General features: G+C 39.0%; 1 long non-coding RNA gene across 4 annotated transcripts in view; it reads left to right on the top strand.

Annotated features, from left to right (window-relative positions):
* The window catches only part of LOC117435626 (uncharacterized), a 247,838-nt gene that overhangs the window by 214,733 nt on the left and 16,472 nt on the right, over nucleotides 1–16,633 (top strand). For 3 of the 4 annotated variants that reach the window (XR_009315328.1, XR_009315320.1, XR_009315323.1), the window contains exon 5: nucleotides 10,623–10,780. This is a non-coding gene — a long non-coding RNA (uncharacterized LOC117435626). Of the gene's footprint in view, nucleotides 1–10,622; nucleotides 10,781–14,523; nucleotides 15,580–16,633 lie in introns of those variants that run through there. The other variant, XR_009315326.1, reaches the window with a different exon arrangement.

Genomic DNA, 16,633 nt, shown 5'->3' with positions numbered 1-16,633 from the left:
AATAACTATGATCACCAACATCGGTAAGAATCTGGCTCATAACTGGAGAATTTCACTGTTGGGAGAAGGGAGAACCCTAGCAGCAGAAATCGACAACTGCTTGACTTGCAACGTTGATAGTAAAAGAAGGCTAGGACAATAAACCCCATGGTTCAATCTTGCTATCCCATGATACAATGCACATATCACTACATCCGCCATTATTGGAGCCCACTCAGAGGTGGAGGTAAACAAAGCATTGGACAGACAACTTTTCTACAATTTCTAATTTTGTAAGATAATTTATTACCAAAAGTGCTTAGGGAAGTATTGGAAGCCAGAAAAAGAAGATGAGTCGTGAATACATGCTGCCATAATTAATGTAGACCGAACCAACACAGTTGTGATGGTTGTTGGAAAACATGAAAGAATATGAAATTGAGTTTAGCACTAGAACCACCACGTGGGTCATTTTGACCCATACATTTTTAAACTGCTTCGTTATGAAAATGAAATACATACTATCGAATACAACTCAAAAGTTTTATTCATGAACATCATATCTAACATTTGCATCGCAGAAACACTGTATTTAGATGGAAAATTAAACATAAAAGGCTTTATTTTCAAAATGAGTGCATATACAGCACGACTACAAGCAGAGAAAAAATAAAATGCCTGTTTCTTTTTAAATGTATGTGTACATATACCCGTTTACAGATGTAAACGGGTATATGCACATACAAAACTGTAAAACCGAAATCATTGTTTCTAATGCTACATAAAAAGAAAATATAACACTACTTCCGGTATGACGGCTGCATTGTGCTCTGTGCCTGCATCCAGGAGCAATGTTGTAAACACAGACGCAGTTCCATTTAACACTGTTGTGTAAACTGGTATATACAAACCTGTAAAACCGAAATATTTTTTTTCTAAAAGTAATATAACAATTCATATAAGGCACATAAGTTGTTATCCTACCTGTCATTTCAGTTTGCTGTATGCATCTGAGTGCAGCTTGCAGTATTCCAATCAAAATGACTAATTTCAAGATTAAATATTTCCTTCTGATATATTCCCAGTTGCATTTATGGAACAAAAGAAAGGATTCATGTCTCCATGGTACATTGAGAAATAAAGCAACTAGGCTTTCACTGAGTTGGCATCTTGGTACATTTGTACAAATCCAGAATCATAGCAATCTGTCTCGTAGTCAGTCTACAAAGAAATGCTTGAAATAAAAAAAACACATGTGCTAGAAGGAGGAGGTGTGTCTTGTTTGCTGCATTTACAAAAAAATAGAATATCTTACGTTATATTAAAAAAAGGCATGTATTGTAATGCATGGGTCAAATTGACCCACGTGGCGGTTCTAGGTAGAACTGTTTATAACTTTATCATGTTTGCGATTCTGGCTATCAAACACTGTCATAACATTTAATTCATATATTTAGTAAAAGTCAGAAACGAACATACACATACAATTTACAACGTTAGAGCAATTAACATTTTAAATCCAAAATGGGTCTCTAACAGGGGAGATCTGGACTGCCTATCTGGCACATGCGTGGTACTGCAGGAAGAGGGCAGCAGTCTCGTAGGATCCGCCTGTCAGTCATGGCGATGACACGGAGAGGTGGGGAAGAGGGTGTGTGGGCTTTCCCTCTCTCTGAGTGGCTGAGAGGCGGGCCTTGAGAGATTACTTGGCCCATAAGAACTGCGCTTGGTTGTGCATTCGGGTGTCTGTGATTGGGAATACAACGAGAAGTTTAAAGTGCAGATTGTTTCTGTACAGCGCAGCGTGGAAACTGGATACGTTCCGAGCGACCAAAACAGGCAAGCACGGCTGAGGAAGACAGTCAGCCTTATATAAACCATTTATTAAAATCTCTGGTTACGTACCCAAGGGGACGTGTGTAGTGATAGGGGAACCTTGGCCACCCTAGTGTGTAGTGCACAGTGAAGCGTAGGACGGAGACCCGAGTTGTCGGTACTCAGGCCATAGACAACAGCGCCCTCTGTGGGCTAAAAGACTGGAAAAATAATAAAACTGGGCACCAGTGCGGTGTTGTCAAATAAAACTTCTGTCTCCCGTGTGTGTCAATGAATTGCCCACCACCCTTCCACAAGGTCAAATTGACCCGCATGGCGGTTCTAGTGTTAAAACATGAGAAACAGGTTTTGTAGAGGCTCTGTTAAATCAGCCCTGAATAAAGGGGTTATGTTAGCAGGTTTCACTAGAAAACTAAACTTAGCTGCGACAAGAAACAGCCCACACAGTTCAAAGGAAGAAACAGGATGGACAAAGCCTGGACGTTCAGCCAAAGGAACTTGACTTGTAACCACAGTCGCAGAAACAAGACTAAAATAGGGTAGGGAAATAAAACGTCTGTGTTGTACCATACGATGAGATGCTTGTAACCACTTTACAAAAAACTTGCAGATTAGCAGAAAAGCAGAATAACCAGTACAAATTAAAGATAACGCAACCCCCAAGGGAAACAGCTGGGTATGCAGATAAAAGCCCTTAACTCACAGCTATAAAAAAAGCCTCTGGATGCAATGTGGTCTTCAAAGGATAGACAAATGCCTGTTACACGACAATCAGCAGCCCTCATCGGAGTGGTTCAGGGCTAAGCTAGCAAACTGGGTAAAACCACTATTTGGCACAAGGCAAGTTTGGTTTGGGATGTTAAAGTCCAATGAGAGCGGAACAGCATTGAACAAGGGGTGTGTGATAATAAGGTGCTGTTTCATGATGATTGGACAGAGAAGGGAGAGCAGCGGGGAGATACCTGATCGCATGTCTTGTGAATATGTAATGACTTACATTCTATGTAAGCTTGTATCATTATAATACTCAGTCACATGCTTGTGAGGAGTGTCTCCTGCATAATGTACTGAAAATGACAACCATATCAAATGACTTCAATTTTCTTTATTTTACCATTGTAACAGTGTGGGGTTCTGAAACACTGTCTGTGGGATCTTTTCCATGGTCTTCTCGGACAGAAGTATTTGACACACAGGCGTAACTGTAATTTTAACCAGGGCGGTACCTGGAATTTTATTGTCGGCACACAGAACAAAAAAAAAAACAAAAAAAACACCTATCTCCTTCTCGGAGCACTAACTAACATAAAGTTTGTTTCCCTAACTAGATGTCGGGCAGCTAAGCTGCTTACCGAAAAAAGTCAAAGTTTTGTTTTCTTTTTTTAAGTAAACACAGAACACCGCTCACCTTTACAGGTCACCCCCTCATGTCCACACACCCTCGAGTTCTCTCTCTTGTGTGTCCTTTTTATACTCTCTGCAGCTAATACTAAATAAAAACAGCTGCCTCCCATTTCTCCTAACGAGCTTCCATTCTGGCTCATGGCACCCTGCCATGATGCCCAAGATGGCCAGCAGTTACCAAACCCCAAAAATGCTCTCCCAGCTGCCACAAAGCATGCTGGTATACATAGTTTTCCATTTGGTTATTTTTAAAAAGGATACAGACTATATCTGATTCTGGGACCTATATACCTGCCCTTTGACTATTTTCCTCCACACTTTGTCACACTATCTACTTTATTTTTACTCCCATTACTTATCAACATCAGCTTTTGTTTAAGCCTTTTTCATCATCAACGGTAATGTAATATTTTAGCAGAATGAATGTGTTGCTACTAATTCTGAAACCTGAAACGGTTACTGGGATTGTACAAACAAATAAAAGCACAAAGAATCACAGACAACGGCTGACAAAACACAGAGCAGAGCTGACAAAACAATGAACATGGCTGACAAAACACAGAGCACGGCGGAGCATAAGCCGCACTTTGAATCTCAGAGAGGTATGGCAGAGCCCACCAAACAAACACATAAAAAAAACTAACTAGGGTGAACCACGCCTATAAAAGTTTCTCACAACCAAAGCACAGAAAAATGAAATAATGTAAGCGAAAGCCTGGCGACACATAGGCAAGCACAGACGGCAAACTCTCCCCCCACCAAAAAAAACCAAACACAAGTGGGGTCTGCAGCACTGCGTGACAATATGCAACTGCAAAAAGCAAGATAGAGAATGAGTGTTCGACCCAGGGCTTAAATAGGGAGGTTAATTGATAGATTGACTGGATTAACTAGGGAGGAGCCCCTGCTCCTGGTCCCCAAACAATCAATCTTTATTTTATATAGCGCCTTTCATAGTGGACCACCATCACAAAGCTCTTTACAAGATACAGTAAAAAAACAGTGCATAAGTATAAAAAACATAAACAACACCTAATGGTTACATAAAAATGCACAACATTTAAACACTATCTTCACTTGTTTCTTTTAAACTCTTAGTTATTATTATTATTATTTATTTCTTAGCAGACGCCCTTATCCAGGGCGACTTACAATTGTAACAAGTGTGAACTGGTGAAGTCCACGTAAGTATGAGATGTGTACGTAGTGCCTGTTTTGGTGCAGAAGAACGTGACAGAGACCCAGGTCCAAGGAGATTTCGGTTTTAATGATTTTCCTTTTCCTCTTATATTCTACAAATGAACACACAGAAGTTCCAATTATCAAGACAAATAATAACACAACTCAAATAAACACAGTCCAGGACTTTTTTGTGGAACGAAACCCTCAGGTGAGAGATGGCTTGCTGTATCCAAGTTTCTTTGTTGGTGGCTTGGTATTGTGGCTTCTTTCTCTTTTCCAGGTTGTCGCGGACATCCACCAGATGGCGCTGTGGAGTTGTGGTAGTCCCCGTCCTACTCACAGGTTTGTAATCCCGACGACCCCGGAAGCCTGTTTGCGGTATAGTGCGGCCACAACACCCGGCCAACCTTTCGTAAAGGTAAGTAATAACACTGCTGTGTAGAATAGAATTAATACAGGTGAAAACAGTGAGCACTTGAGCGTTCTCTAACTCTCGCCTCTCTTTTGTTGCAGGTTCCACTGTTCCCCGGACATACAATAAAGTTGTTTTCATTTAAATCACCCTTTCTGTGTCCCTGCGTAATTTGTACACAACTCTTCCAGCCGAACACAGTTCTCCTGGGTTAATCACTTGCCCAGTTCGTGGGCTTTTGATACAGTCTTTAAGCACTCTGTTTACACACACACAAGTCCCGTACTTCCATATCAACAGTACAACACAGCGTACTCACTCTGGTCAGTGTTCTCTGAGTTGCTCCGATGCAGGGAAGCCTGTAGTCCGCCGTGTTGTTTCCAAGGTAAAACCACCGTGCACAGTCCCGCTGTAGAAACAATGCTTGTCTCCGACTGGTGACAAAGGTAGTCCGCAAGGTTGCTTCAATGGAATGTCCCACTACGCTGTACCGTTTTAGAAACGAGTGCTACAATTGTATTCCTCTGATTTACCACTGGTTAATTTCCCAATTTCGCTCCCAATGCCGCTGCCCACTTTCGTCTGGGTTAGGTACTCTCCCGTCCCACGGCTCGTGTGTGCACCTGTTCTCGCTCACCCCTCTAGCTGATTCCCGCAGCTTTTTAAAGCTACCGCTGTTACCCGTCATGCACGGTATGTTTGCCCCGTTGTTGGGAATTGTAGTTCCTAGTCGTTCTGTGTCTCTAACCCCTTTGACACTCTTAATCTCACACAAGATATCACATTATACATTTTTTCACATTATACAGATATCACATTATTTTTACATACAATTACCCATTTATACAGTTGGGTTTTTTTTACTGGAGCAATCTAGGTAAAGTACCTTGCTCAAGGGTACAGCAACAGTGTCCCCCACTGGGGATTGAACCCACAACCCTCCAGTCAAGAGTCCAGAGCCCTAACCACTATTCCACACTACTTAATAGTAATTTAAAATAAAATACTTAATGGCGGATATAAACTTGCTTCCTTTACTTAAACATTAGAGCAGCACAATTTATGATTTCAGTTGTTAAACTTCAATTTTCAAAACACATTTAAGAAAATTCTCCCACCCAACCCAATACAGTCATATAGGAAATTATGTCATAAAATCTGAGTATAAACTTCAGTCAAATCTAAACAGATTTAAATGAAAACATAGTTCCACCACACAGCATCTTGTGTTAAGAGCCACCACATTCACGTTTTGTTAATTGCAGTGTTTGTAAAGTTTATTTTTACAGCTTAGAAACACTTCCAAATAAATTATTTTTAGTAATTATCATGTTTCCAGTAAGTGCAAACCACCATCTAATGGGTTATTGAACATAGAATACTAGAACACTTTTGTTATTTGTTATTAACTGCAGTCACCATTTTCACTCAATGATTTGATTGGGTAATGAAAGAAAAAAAGTAAAACCATCATCTGTATTTCACAAATTATTCAGTTTGGATCTACATTGTGGTAAGTTTATAATTGATTAAATATTGGAGGTTAATTTTATTGATCAATATATGTGGTTGTTTTAGTACATAATGTAAATATCGAAGGGAATGATATCGTGGTCTGCATTTTATAGGACTTCTTTCATAATTTGCAATAAAATAAATGTAAATACTGTTATAATTATTATAATGCCACGATGCCACTATATATATATATATATATATATATATATATATATATATATATATATATATATATATATATATATATATACAGTGCCTTGCAAAAGTATTCAGACCCCTGACCAATTCTTTCATATTACTGAATTACAAATGGTACATTGAAATTTTGTTCTGTTTGATATTTTTAAGAAAAATAAAAAACTGAAATATCTGGGGGCTCCCGAGTGGCGCATCCAGTAAAGGCGCTCCTCGCAGGATGTGCCCTATAGCCTGGAGATCGCAGGTTCGAATCCAGGCTATGTCACAGCTGACCGTGACCGAGAGTTCCTAGGGGGCGGCGCACAATTGGCTGAGCGCTGCCCGGGTAGGGAGGGCTTAGGTCGGCAGGGGAATCCACGGCTCACCGTGCATCAGCGACCCCTGTGGCCGATAGGGCGCCTGTGGCTCTGCAGCGGAGCCGCCAGATCTGTGTTGTCCTCCGGCACTATAGGTCTGGTGGCATTGCTGTGGATCTGCAGTGCGAAAAATGACGGCTTGGAAGGAGCACGTTTCGGAGGACGCGTGTTCCAGCCTCCGTTTCCCGAGTCGGCGGGGGGGGGGGTTGCAAGCGGTGAGCCGGGGATACAGATAATAATTGGGCATGCTAAATTGGGGTGAAAACCGGGGTAAAAATAATTGGCGACGACTAAAATTAAAAAAAACAAAAAAAAACAAAAAATACAAACTGAAATATCTTGCTTGCATAAGTATTCAACCCCTGTGCTGTGGAAGCTCCCAGTTTACACTGATGAAAGAAATTGCCCTAACGAGGACACAATTACCTTACCATTGGCCTCCACCTGTGAACCATTAAAGTTGCTGTCACATTTTCTGGATAAAAACCCCACTGCTGAAGGATCATTGGTCAGGCTGTGAATCTGAAGGAAAATGAAGACCAAAGAGCATTCTACAGAAGTTAGAGATAAAGTAATACAAATGCATAAATTAGGGAAAGGGTACAAAATAATATCCAAGTGTTTGGATATCCCAGTGAGCACAGTTGGATCAATAATCAGGAAGTGGAAGCTGCATCACACCACCCAGGCACTGCCAAGAAAAGGCCGTCCCTCAAAACTCAGCGCTCAAACAAGAAGGAGACTTGTGAGAGAAGCCACAGAGAGGCCAACAATCACTTTGAAGGAGCTACAGAGTTCAGTGGCTGGGAGTGGAGTAATGGTGCACCAGTCAACCATATCAAGAGCTCTGCATAAAACTGGCCTGTATGGGAGGGTGGCAAGAAAGAAGCCGTTACTCAAAAAGTACCATCTGAAAGCACGTCTGGAGTTTGCCAGAAAGCATGAGAGTGACCCAGCTGTGATGTGGGAAAAGGTTTTGTGGTCAGATGAGACCAAGATAGAGCTTTTTGGCCAAAACTCAAAGCGCTATGTGTGGCGCAAACCTAACACTGCCCATGCCTCAAGACACACCATCCCTACAGTGAAGTATGGTGGTGGCAGCATCATGCTGTGGGGATGCTTCTCATCAGCAGGGACTGGGCATCTTGTTAAAACTGAAGGAAGAATGGATGGAGCAAAATACAGGGAAATACTGCAAGAGAACCTGCTTCAGCCTGCTTAAAAACTGAAGCTTGGGAGGAAATTCACCTTTCAGCAGGACAATGATCCCAAGCACAAGGCCAAAGCAACATTGGAGTGGCTCTAGAACAAAAAGGTGAATGTCCAATAGTGGCCCAGTCAAAGTCCTGATCTCAATCCCATTGAGAATCTGTGGCACTATTTGAAAATTGCGGTCCACAAGCGTCGTCCAACCAACCTGAACAACCTGGAGCAAATCTGCCAAGAAGAATGGGCCAAAATCACTCTGACACTGTGTGCAAAGCTGGTACATACTTACCCCAAAAGACTTAAAGCTGTTATTGCAGCGAAAGGTGGCTCTACCAAATATTAATGTGTGGGGGTTGAATACTTATGCAAGCAAGATATTTCAGTTTTTTATTTTTCTTAAAAATATTTCCCAACATAAAACCAGGGTCACCTTACAATAATTGATTTTGAGTTTCAGTGTTTTAAAATAAAATATCAAACAGAACAAAATTTCAATGTACCATTTGTAATTCAGTAATATGAGAGAATTGGTCAGGGGTCTGAATACTTTTGAAAGGCACTGTATATATACCATGAAAAAAAAAACTAGAGCTATGGTACTTGGCACCGAGGTAGCCGTCTCTGCTGACTTCATTTGCTATGGTGGTTTGATTGATTTTTGTGGCTTGAAGAGAGAGTATATAGAGCCAGTCGTATGAATGAGCACTAATGTTATTTTGTTTTGATAGGTTGTTTTGGAAATAGGCTTTTCAGAACACTAGGCTCGTTTTGGCTTGCAGGCCTCCTGGCATGGACTTTCATCCCCATTAATTTCCTATGGGGGCAGATTTTCCAAACTAATTCGTTGTTGTTATTTGAATACATCAATTGCTACAATACAAATCTGATTTACGTTATGATGACTGAATAAATATTTTAACAGTCAAATTGAAATATTGTATATTTGTATTGCTTTGAGGTTTCAGCTGTTCTTTGTAAATATTATTCACTTCAAATCCTTATTTTGTAACAGTTAGGAAACATGTAGAACTGTAGGTATAACACTATGGACTTAAATTACCTGCATAAACATCAAATGGTGTCGGGGTCAACAGCTTTTAAAAAAGTGAATTTTAACAGTTGCCGCCATGACAGGTGTTTAAGAACTACAGGCCACTTAGATATTCCCCTTTTTTCATATTTATACATTAGTCTAACACTGTCAGAAAATAAATTGAATCGTATACATTTCAAATGATAATCACTTTTCTTTGTTTTCTTAAGATCTAAAAATCTCGATTTAGTCGGTTAAGACTAGTGCGCCTTTGAGTGCCTCGGTCTTTAGTACAGAATGCAGCCGATAAGCAGTTTCTATAGGCGGTGAAGAGCGTGGTTGTGTTGAACCTTAACAATGAAGAGATTCTGTATGAAAAAAAAAACAACAACAAAGTTTTGTTTGTGTTGAGTGGCGCCCAGCAAGCAAGTAAGCAGACCACAGAGTCAGTTGAATTTCTGGTTCATTGCTGACTTGATGAAATTGTGACGGGCTACTCAGATTAGCTGAAAATCCAATTTAGCTGAAGATTTTCAACTGACCTTTTCAACTTAGATGTGACAATACAACAAAAATAAACAGTGCAAACACATATGAATGTATTTTGAATTATTTTAATTATTTTAAATATCTGCGCATTGCCATCAAGGTGCAAATCACTAATCTAAAGGTTTTGTCTAGCCCAGTCCCGCTTTGTGACATCTGTTGCATTGCATGCTAATTATTGTATTGTGCACAAAAACTTTATTATTATACTTGTTTTCATATGCTGAAAGAAAGTCTACTGTATATTTAAAGTGCACACCAAAACGCAATTACGATATGAAAAAATCACACATGCAGTCTTTCTTCCAAGCTGTAAAGACAGGGTGCACGGTAAGACATATGTTACCACACTTCTGGGTGATTGAAGGCACTTTAGAGTTGCAATTATAGTAACAACATTTGAAAATACATGACATCAAATGTACTGCAGGGTCAGTGGGTCCTACTATTCCACACTATGTGCATGCCTGTATGTGTTTACATTTTTTTTTAATGTTTGTAGACTAAGAACTGCCGAGCTCTGTTGAAGGCATTGACGTTAATACCCCTATTTTTTTTGTGAAGTGCCCTTGGTACATTTAATACCTATAAAGCACTAGACCTGTTTCCCAGCCCAGGTTCTCGTTTTCGAACCTGTAACCTTCTGAATCAAAAGCAAATATGCTTGGACAGATATAACATGCTCTGGAGAATGCATATTGCTGTGAGTTCATAAAGCTGGCTTTGCTGGATTTCTACTTTTTTAAGTAATAGTAAATAAAGCGCATGCCTTCAGAGTTGAGACACTTTGAACTCAGCTATGTGCTGTGCTTTGCACTCTATCATCATGTATTTTGATAAGATGTAAAGTATGCTGTGAACTTCTGAGAATGCTTTGACTTCTTGAGTAATGGGGTCAGTCTTTTCTATATTTGTCACATCTATGTGTTTTTTTCTTTTTGTCTTGAAGGTTTCAGCAAGGTCTTGAATAGCAAACCGTGTTTCAGCAAGCCTGCCCACATCCTCTGCCCACGAGTGAGAAGCAGTTTACCCAGAAAACCACAGAGGAAACACTTGCATGTTTACAGCTGGAGCAGCCGAATGGTGCTCACATCACATGACCTATAGGTAAGCACAACAGAAACTAAGCTGATGTTGGAGCAGTTGTTAGCTTCATTGCAAATGCAGGGATGAAGCAAAAGAGAAATGCTTTGACGTGCTTTAATTCCAAAAAGTAGTGGTTAGGGCTCTGGACTCTTGACCAGAGGGTTGTGGGTTCAATCCCCAGTGGGGGACACTGCTGTTGTACCCTTGAGCAAGGTACTTTACCTACATTGCTCCAGTAAAAACCCAACTGTATAAATGGGTAATTGTATGTAAAAATAATTAAATAATGTGATATCTGTATAATGTGAAATAATGTATAATGTGATATCTTGTAACAATTGTAAGTCGCCCTGGATAAGGGCGTCTGCTAAGAAATAAATAATAATAATAATAATAATAATAATAATAATAATAATAATAATAATAATAGGTAACAGCGGTAGGGACCACATAAGAAGTGTTTTTTGTTAGGTTTGGCTGTAGTTATACTTTTTTGGATTCTGGTCACATCTCAGGAGCTAAGCAAGATTGATCCTGATCTGTATTTGAATGAGAGGCATTCAATAAAACCAGTTTATGCAGATGGCTTAGTATGGACCACTCATCTCTGGGCTAGAAAAGAAAACAGTGTGGTGTTCATATGCTATGGATTTCTGTTGCATGGCAGTTTTAGCCATTTCAGCCTTTTCTATCAACGCAAAGCATAATAAAACTAACATAGCAAAGCTTACCTTGAAATGCATTATTTTGTGTAATATGTTGTAGAGGACACAGCAACTTGAAAACTTCAGTTTGCAGGAATCTCAGGTTTCTAGTTGTAGAAATCATAGGAGTCACAAAATAACATGAGGCATTTCCACAAGAGAGCAGACTTATTCATTTTAAAAGAGGTGGCATTAGGTCTGTTAAGATATTTTATATAGACTCATGTCACTTGACTTCACCATTGTATTTCCTATTGCCACTATATTGCTACCTGCCAAGTTTCAGTACTGTAAGGTGTTTTAGTTAGATAAAAACAAATATAAAATCATAAATGAAGTTGAATTGCTGGCACAAGGATTATAGAATTATAAAAGACAGAATCTGACATAAAATGTTGCAGAGCTTCCACAAAGTATTGAAGTTAAAGGGACACTGCTGCTGTACCCTTGATCAAGGTACTTTACCTAGATTGCTCCAGTAAAAACCCAACTGTATAAATGGGTAACTGTATGTAAAAATAATTTGATATCTTGTAACAATTGTAAGTCGCCCTGGATAAGGGCGTCTGCTAAGAAATAAATAATAATAATAATAATAATACCAAGCTGTAAAATCTGGGACGTAGAATTTGAATTCTACACAATTGCATGTCAATGTCGTTAGGAAGCAGTCTGAACTTGTGAACCTGTGAAGATTAAGAAAATAATGAGAACATAGAAACCATTAGTTGTAGAATGCAAGAACCACACGTTTAAGGAACAACATGTCTGAAGAGGCTAGCCATGTCTTAAAGTGTATTTTTTGAAGGCAGATTATGCTCATGGAATCTGGTGTTCCACATGCGTATCTAATGTGATCTCACTTTCAAAACATTACTTATTCAAAGTGCCTTAAACATTACTAGATATTTGCATACAGTTTAAAAACGAACATAACTTTTTACTTAAGTAAAGTTTTGATACTGAGACCAGGATATTTGATAATAACAGTAACGAATAAAATGTTTTCTTGAATTGAATTCCCGTTTCATTTTTGTGAGTAGCTGACACCACCTTGCCAGTTAAAAGATGCATTGCTTGGCAAGCACATTGGTTAGTTTGTGGTGAGGTCTGGTGGTGGTTGATTAGTTGTGGTTTGAGATGAATAACATGCCACTGAACTTGTTTCAGTTGGGCATGTGAGCCATTTATGTGTGTGTGTGTGTGTGTGATGGCAATCTTTTAGATTTGTTAGACTGTTTACATTTTTTTTCAAATTGTAAATCAAGAATGGTCACAATTTCCTTTTAGGTCAGCAATTCAAGATATTCATGCTCTATTCAGAATCTCTATCTATCTTTAGATAATGCCATAATGTTTAAAATTTATTTTATTTAATGTAAGCACCAGTGGTGTGCAGAAACTCAAAAATGTGTTCATGTTCAGTTTCATAGTTTAAGAGATGTGTAGCTGGAGATGTGTACGAACTGACGTACATTGTTTAGTATATAGTCATTATTACTGCTATATTACGGTAAGTGTATGTTTCTATTATATATATATATATATATATATATATATATATATATATATATATATATATATATATATATATATACAGTGCCTTGCAAAAGTATTCAGACCCATGACCAATTCTCTCATATTACTGAATTACAAATGGTACATTGAAATTTCGTTCTGTTTGATATTTTATTTTAAAACACTGAAACTCAAAATCAATCATTGTAAGGTGACACTGGTTTTATGTTGGGAAATATTTTTAAGAAAAATAAAAAACTGAAATATCTTGCTTGCATAAGTATTGAACCCCCCCACATTAATATTTGGTAGAGCCACCTTTCGCTGCAATAACAGCTTTAAATCTTTTGGGGTAAGTATGTACCAGCTTTGCACAGTGTCGGAGTGATTTTGGCCCATTCTTCTTGTCATGGCGGGGATCTTCTTTAGTGATGCATAATGGTGGCACCAACATGAATTCCACTGCCATGATCAATGTCTAGTGTGGCATCCATATATTTGATGTGTGTCAGTTTGTTGAGTGGGGAACTTCATGCAGGGCAACATGAGGGGAAGTGTATATGTATGGTAAATCGTGAGAGACAGGTGCATGACAGAAGGACTACCAATAGTGCTGTAATATGAATCTATGTCCTAGCATAACTTTCTGTTCTGTGGAATTGCAGATGTTCAATGGCATAATACAGTGTTTTGCAAGGGAGGAAGGGGTGATGGGCCGGCATTAGCATTCATAGTAACATGGATAGGGGGAATGGGAGCACTTTAAGAACAGGGCACCCATGTGACAGGTGTATGACACAATGATATTGTCACCTGCAAAAATGGAAGTGTATGAGGTACACTGTTATGAAACTGGGTTTACATGGGTGAGTGGAATGTGCTGTGTCATGTCAGTTTGAGAGGACAGCACCAACAACACGGATCAACCAAGAGTTTTTCAGTGTCGTACTGGATGAGCAACAGAATACAGTTTAATGGGAGGGATGGACTCACCATCACAGTTGGGCTGTTTACGTTGTGCTGTAATACCACTATGTTCTGTATTCTCCAGTGTTATCTGCAGAGAGTTGTATGTTGTTCGTCTTAACTGATGATGGCTGTCTGTGGTTGCTTGTGTTGCCTAGACCCTTCCACTGCTTGTGAGGGGGTGGGAGGGAATGCAGAGTTAGGGTTAAAAACCTTACTTTTGTTGTTTTAATATCAACCCTAACTGATGCATTAATTGATTTTTTTTGCAAAGAATATATAATTGATAGAAAAAAAAATCTATTATATCAAGACGTTTCAGACTACAAGTCCTTCTTTCGCTGAAAGACAGTACATGTTTTCTCATTCTCATTAAATAGGCTAAGTGGAGAGTAAACTAATAGTCTCTTTTCACTGGATTCCATTAGGGCCTGAAATTCAAAAATAAATGTTCAAGAGGAAAGGCTTTTTTTAAATGCACCTTTATTTTACAGACAGTTTGCAAAAAGAAATATATAGACAGCAAAAAAAGTTAGGTTTTACTTCTCTCTCTCTTTCCCTTTTTCCTATCTGCAGAGCTACCCTGGTACGGAGTTGTGGAAAAGCTATTGAAGCTGACTCTTAATAGCCAGCAAATCAAATGCTAGAGATGTGCAGAAATGCTTTGCAAGAACGCACCAATTGTGCCTCTGAATGTCTTCCCTTCCACTGCTTCCTAGCCATACGTTGAATTGGGGAGTTTGTGAGGGGAGGATTTATGGAGTGTTTTAGGGGGAAGTAGGAGGGGGCACTTAGAGTTATGCAGGTCTGCCATCAGGTAAGGGGTTATTTGTAATTTCTGTTGTTTAGTCATCACTTGCTTGTTGTTTGGCATGGGGGAATGCTCCAACACAGCCTGTGAGAAGCAAGTTCACTAGGGTTATTGCTTATAAAAAATAGATAAATCATACCTGTCATGGACTTCCACATGATGAGGGTCTCTTAATTCTGATACCATGCCAGGTAATGTAAGCACTTAGTGTACATGTCTTGCTTTTAGGTAGTTTGTTGTGCAATTCTTGCAATTCCTTGGTCACCCCAGCAACGCATGTCACTAGCTAGACAGCATTAAGGGAAAGTAGCTGTTTGGTTAATGACATGAAAGAAGGCATTAAAGGGGTGGAGTATATTTCCTTCTGCCACAAGTTGTATCCTCTAATGACTCACATGCTTTAGCTCCAGTGACATGCTTGCCCTTCCCCTGTCCGGACCTCAGGTATCAGAATTTGACACCAAAGACATTGCTGAGGTGAAAACAATTACTCATATATGAACCTGTTGGTTTAAAACACTTCCTGTGATGATAGCATATTACTTTCATGAAGTATGATCCTTTCAGAAGTAAAACAAATGGAAACTCAGTAATGGTCTTTAATTCATAACCTCCTCCCTCTGAAGAAATGACAAGCAGAACATATGGCATTACGTTCAAAGTAAGATTTACTAAATTAATGTATTAGCTGTATGTCATTTATAGGTCTTCACTGGAGGATTGTGTCAAGCAAATAAAAGATTGAAGCCCCTACCCACAGCCTTTTATTAATAATGTCCTTTTATGAACACATTGTTTATTGCTTTATAGATTTATTTCCCCCCCCACCCCCAACCCCCCTCCAAGGCCAGATGCAATATAAAAAGTACTGTTGGATTATTTATAAAATATGTGTTTGTAGATGATGTCATACAAAGTGCTTTGTATAGTGGATGGGTATGAGAAAAACAACAGTCCCGAACAGGGACTATGAGTGATCCGACAATTGAACATCCATTCTCAAAGACTGTGCATTAGAAGCTACGAGTTCTATGTTTACACATTGATAATTATTGAAGATTTTGAATCAATTTTTACACACCTTAGGTCTACATAACAGTCACTGTCTGTCAGTACCTGCTCCCACAATGCAGGCCATGCACTTCGGGTTGAAACAGGTGAGAGGGATCCAGGATTCTCCTGGAAAATTGGTAGAGCCATGACAAGCATAATACAGCTAGCTCATGGATCATCTCAGTCGACCAGGATATAAGTTCAGTAGTCATTTTGCTTTGGAAGATGCCCTCAGGCCTTTAGAATTGGGATACACACTCTAGTTCTGGTTTTTAAGTCTCTTCATGATATTGCCCCTCCCCCATTAATGGATTTATAAAACTCCATTCAGATTATAACAACAGAATTACCAGGGCTGCTGTCATAGGTAACTGCATGGAGGCAAGACAACGTACACAATTTGCACAAACTGTATTTTCACTTAAAGGTGTAATGTCTGGAATTCTTACCAGATGTCATTAAAGGTGCTCATGCATTTAAAGGTTTTACTTATAAACTAAAAGAATGGTTAAAACAAAAACAAATCTGTGATCACTAATTGTAAATATACTATTTTATTGGATTGGCACTTTAGTATATTATTAACTGTGGTACAACAGTAGATTTTGGAAAATTGTTGTACAGCGATTATTAAAATCAGGGGTGGGAGGGTAATTATTTTGGTACTATACATTTTAGCTGTTTTCTTTTTGTTAATATAACTATGTTTTTGGAGGATGTTTGAGGAGATAACTTACAGCTATTTAAACTGTCAAGTGCAAATGGCTCTCTTCTGTAAATGTTACTTTATTTGTATTATTTTCTTTTTCCAATTTTTATGTT

Source organism: Acipenser ruthenus, chromosome 3 (genome assembly GCF_902713425.1).
Source record: "Acipenser ruthenus chromosome 3, fAciRut3.2 maternal haplotype, whole genome shotgun sequence".
Lineage (NCBI taxonomy): Eukaryota > Metazoa > Chordata > Actinopteri > Acipenseriformes > Acipenseridae > Acipenser > Acipenser ruthenus.
The sequence above is the reverse complement of the archived record's forward strand: the minus strand, read 5'-3'. Positions and strand labels throughout refer to the sequence as shown.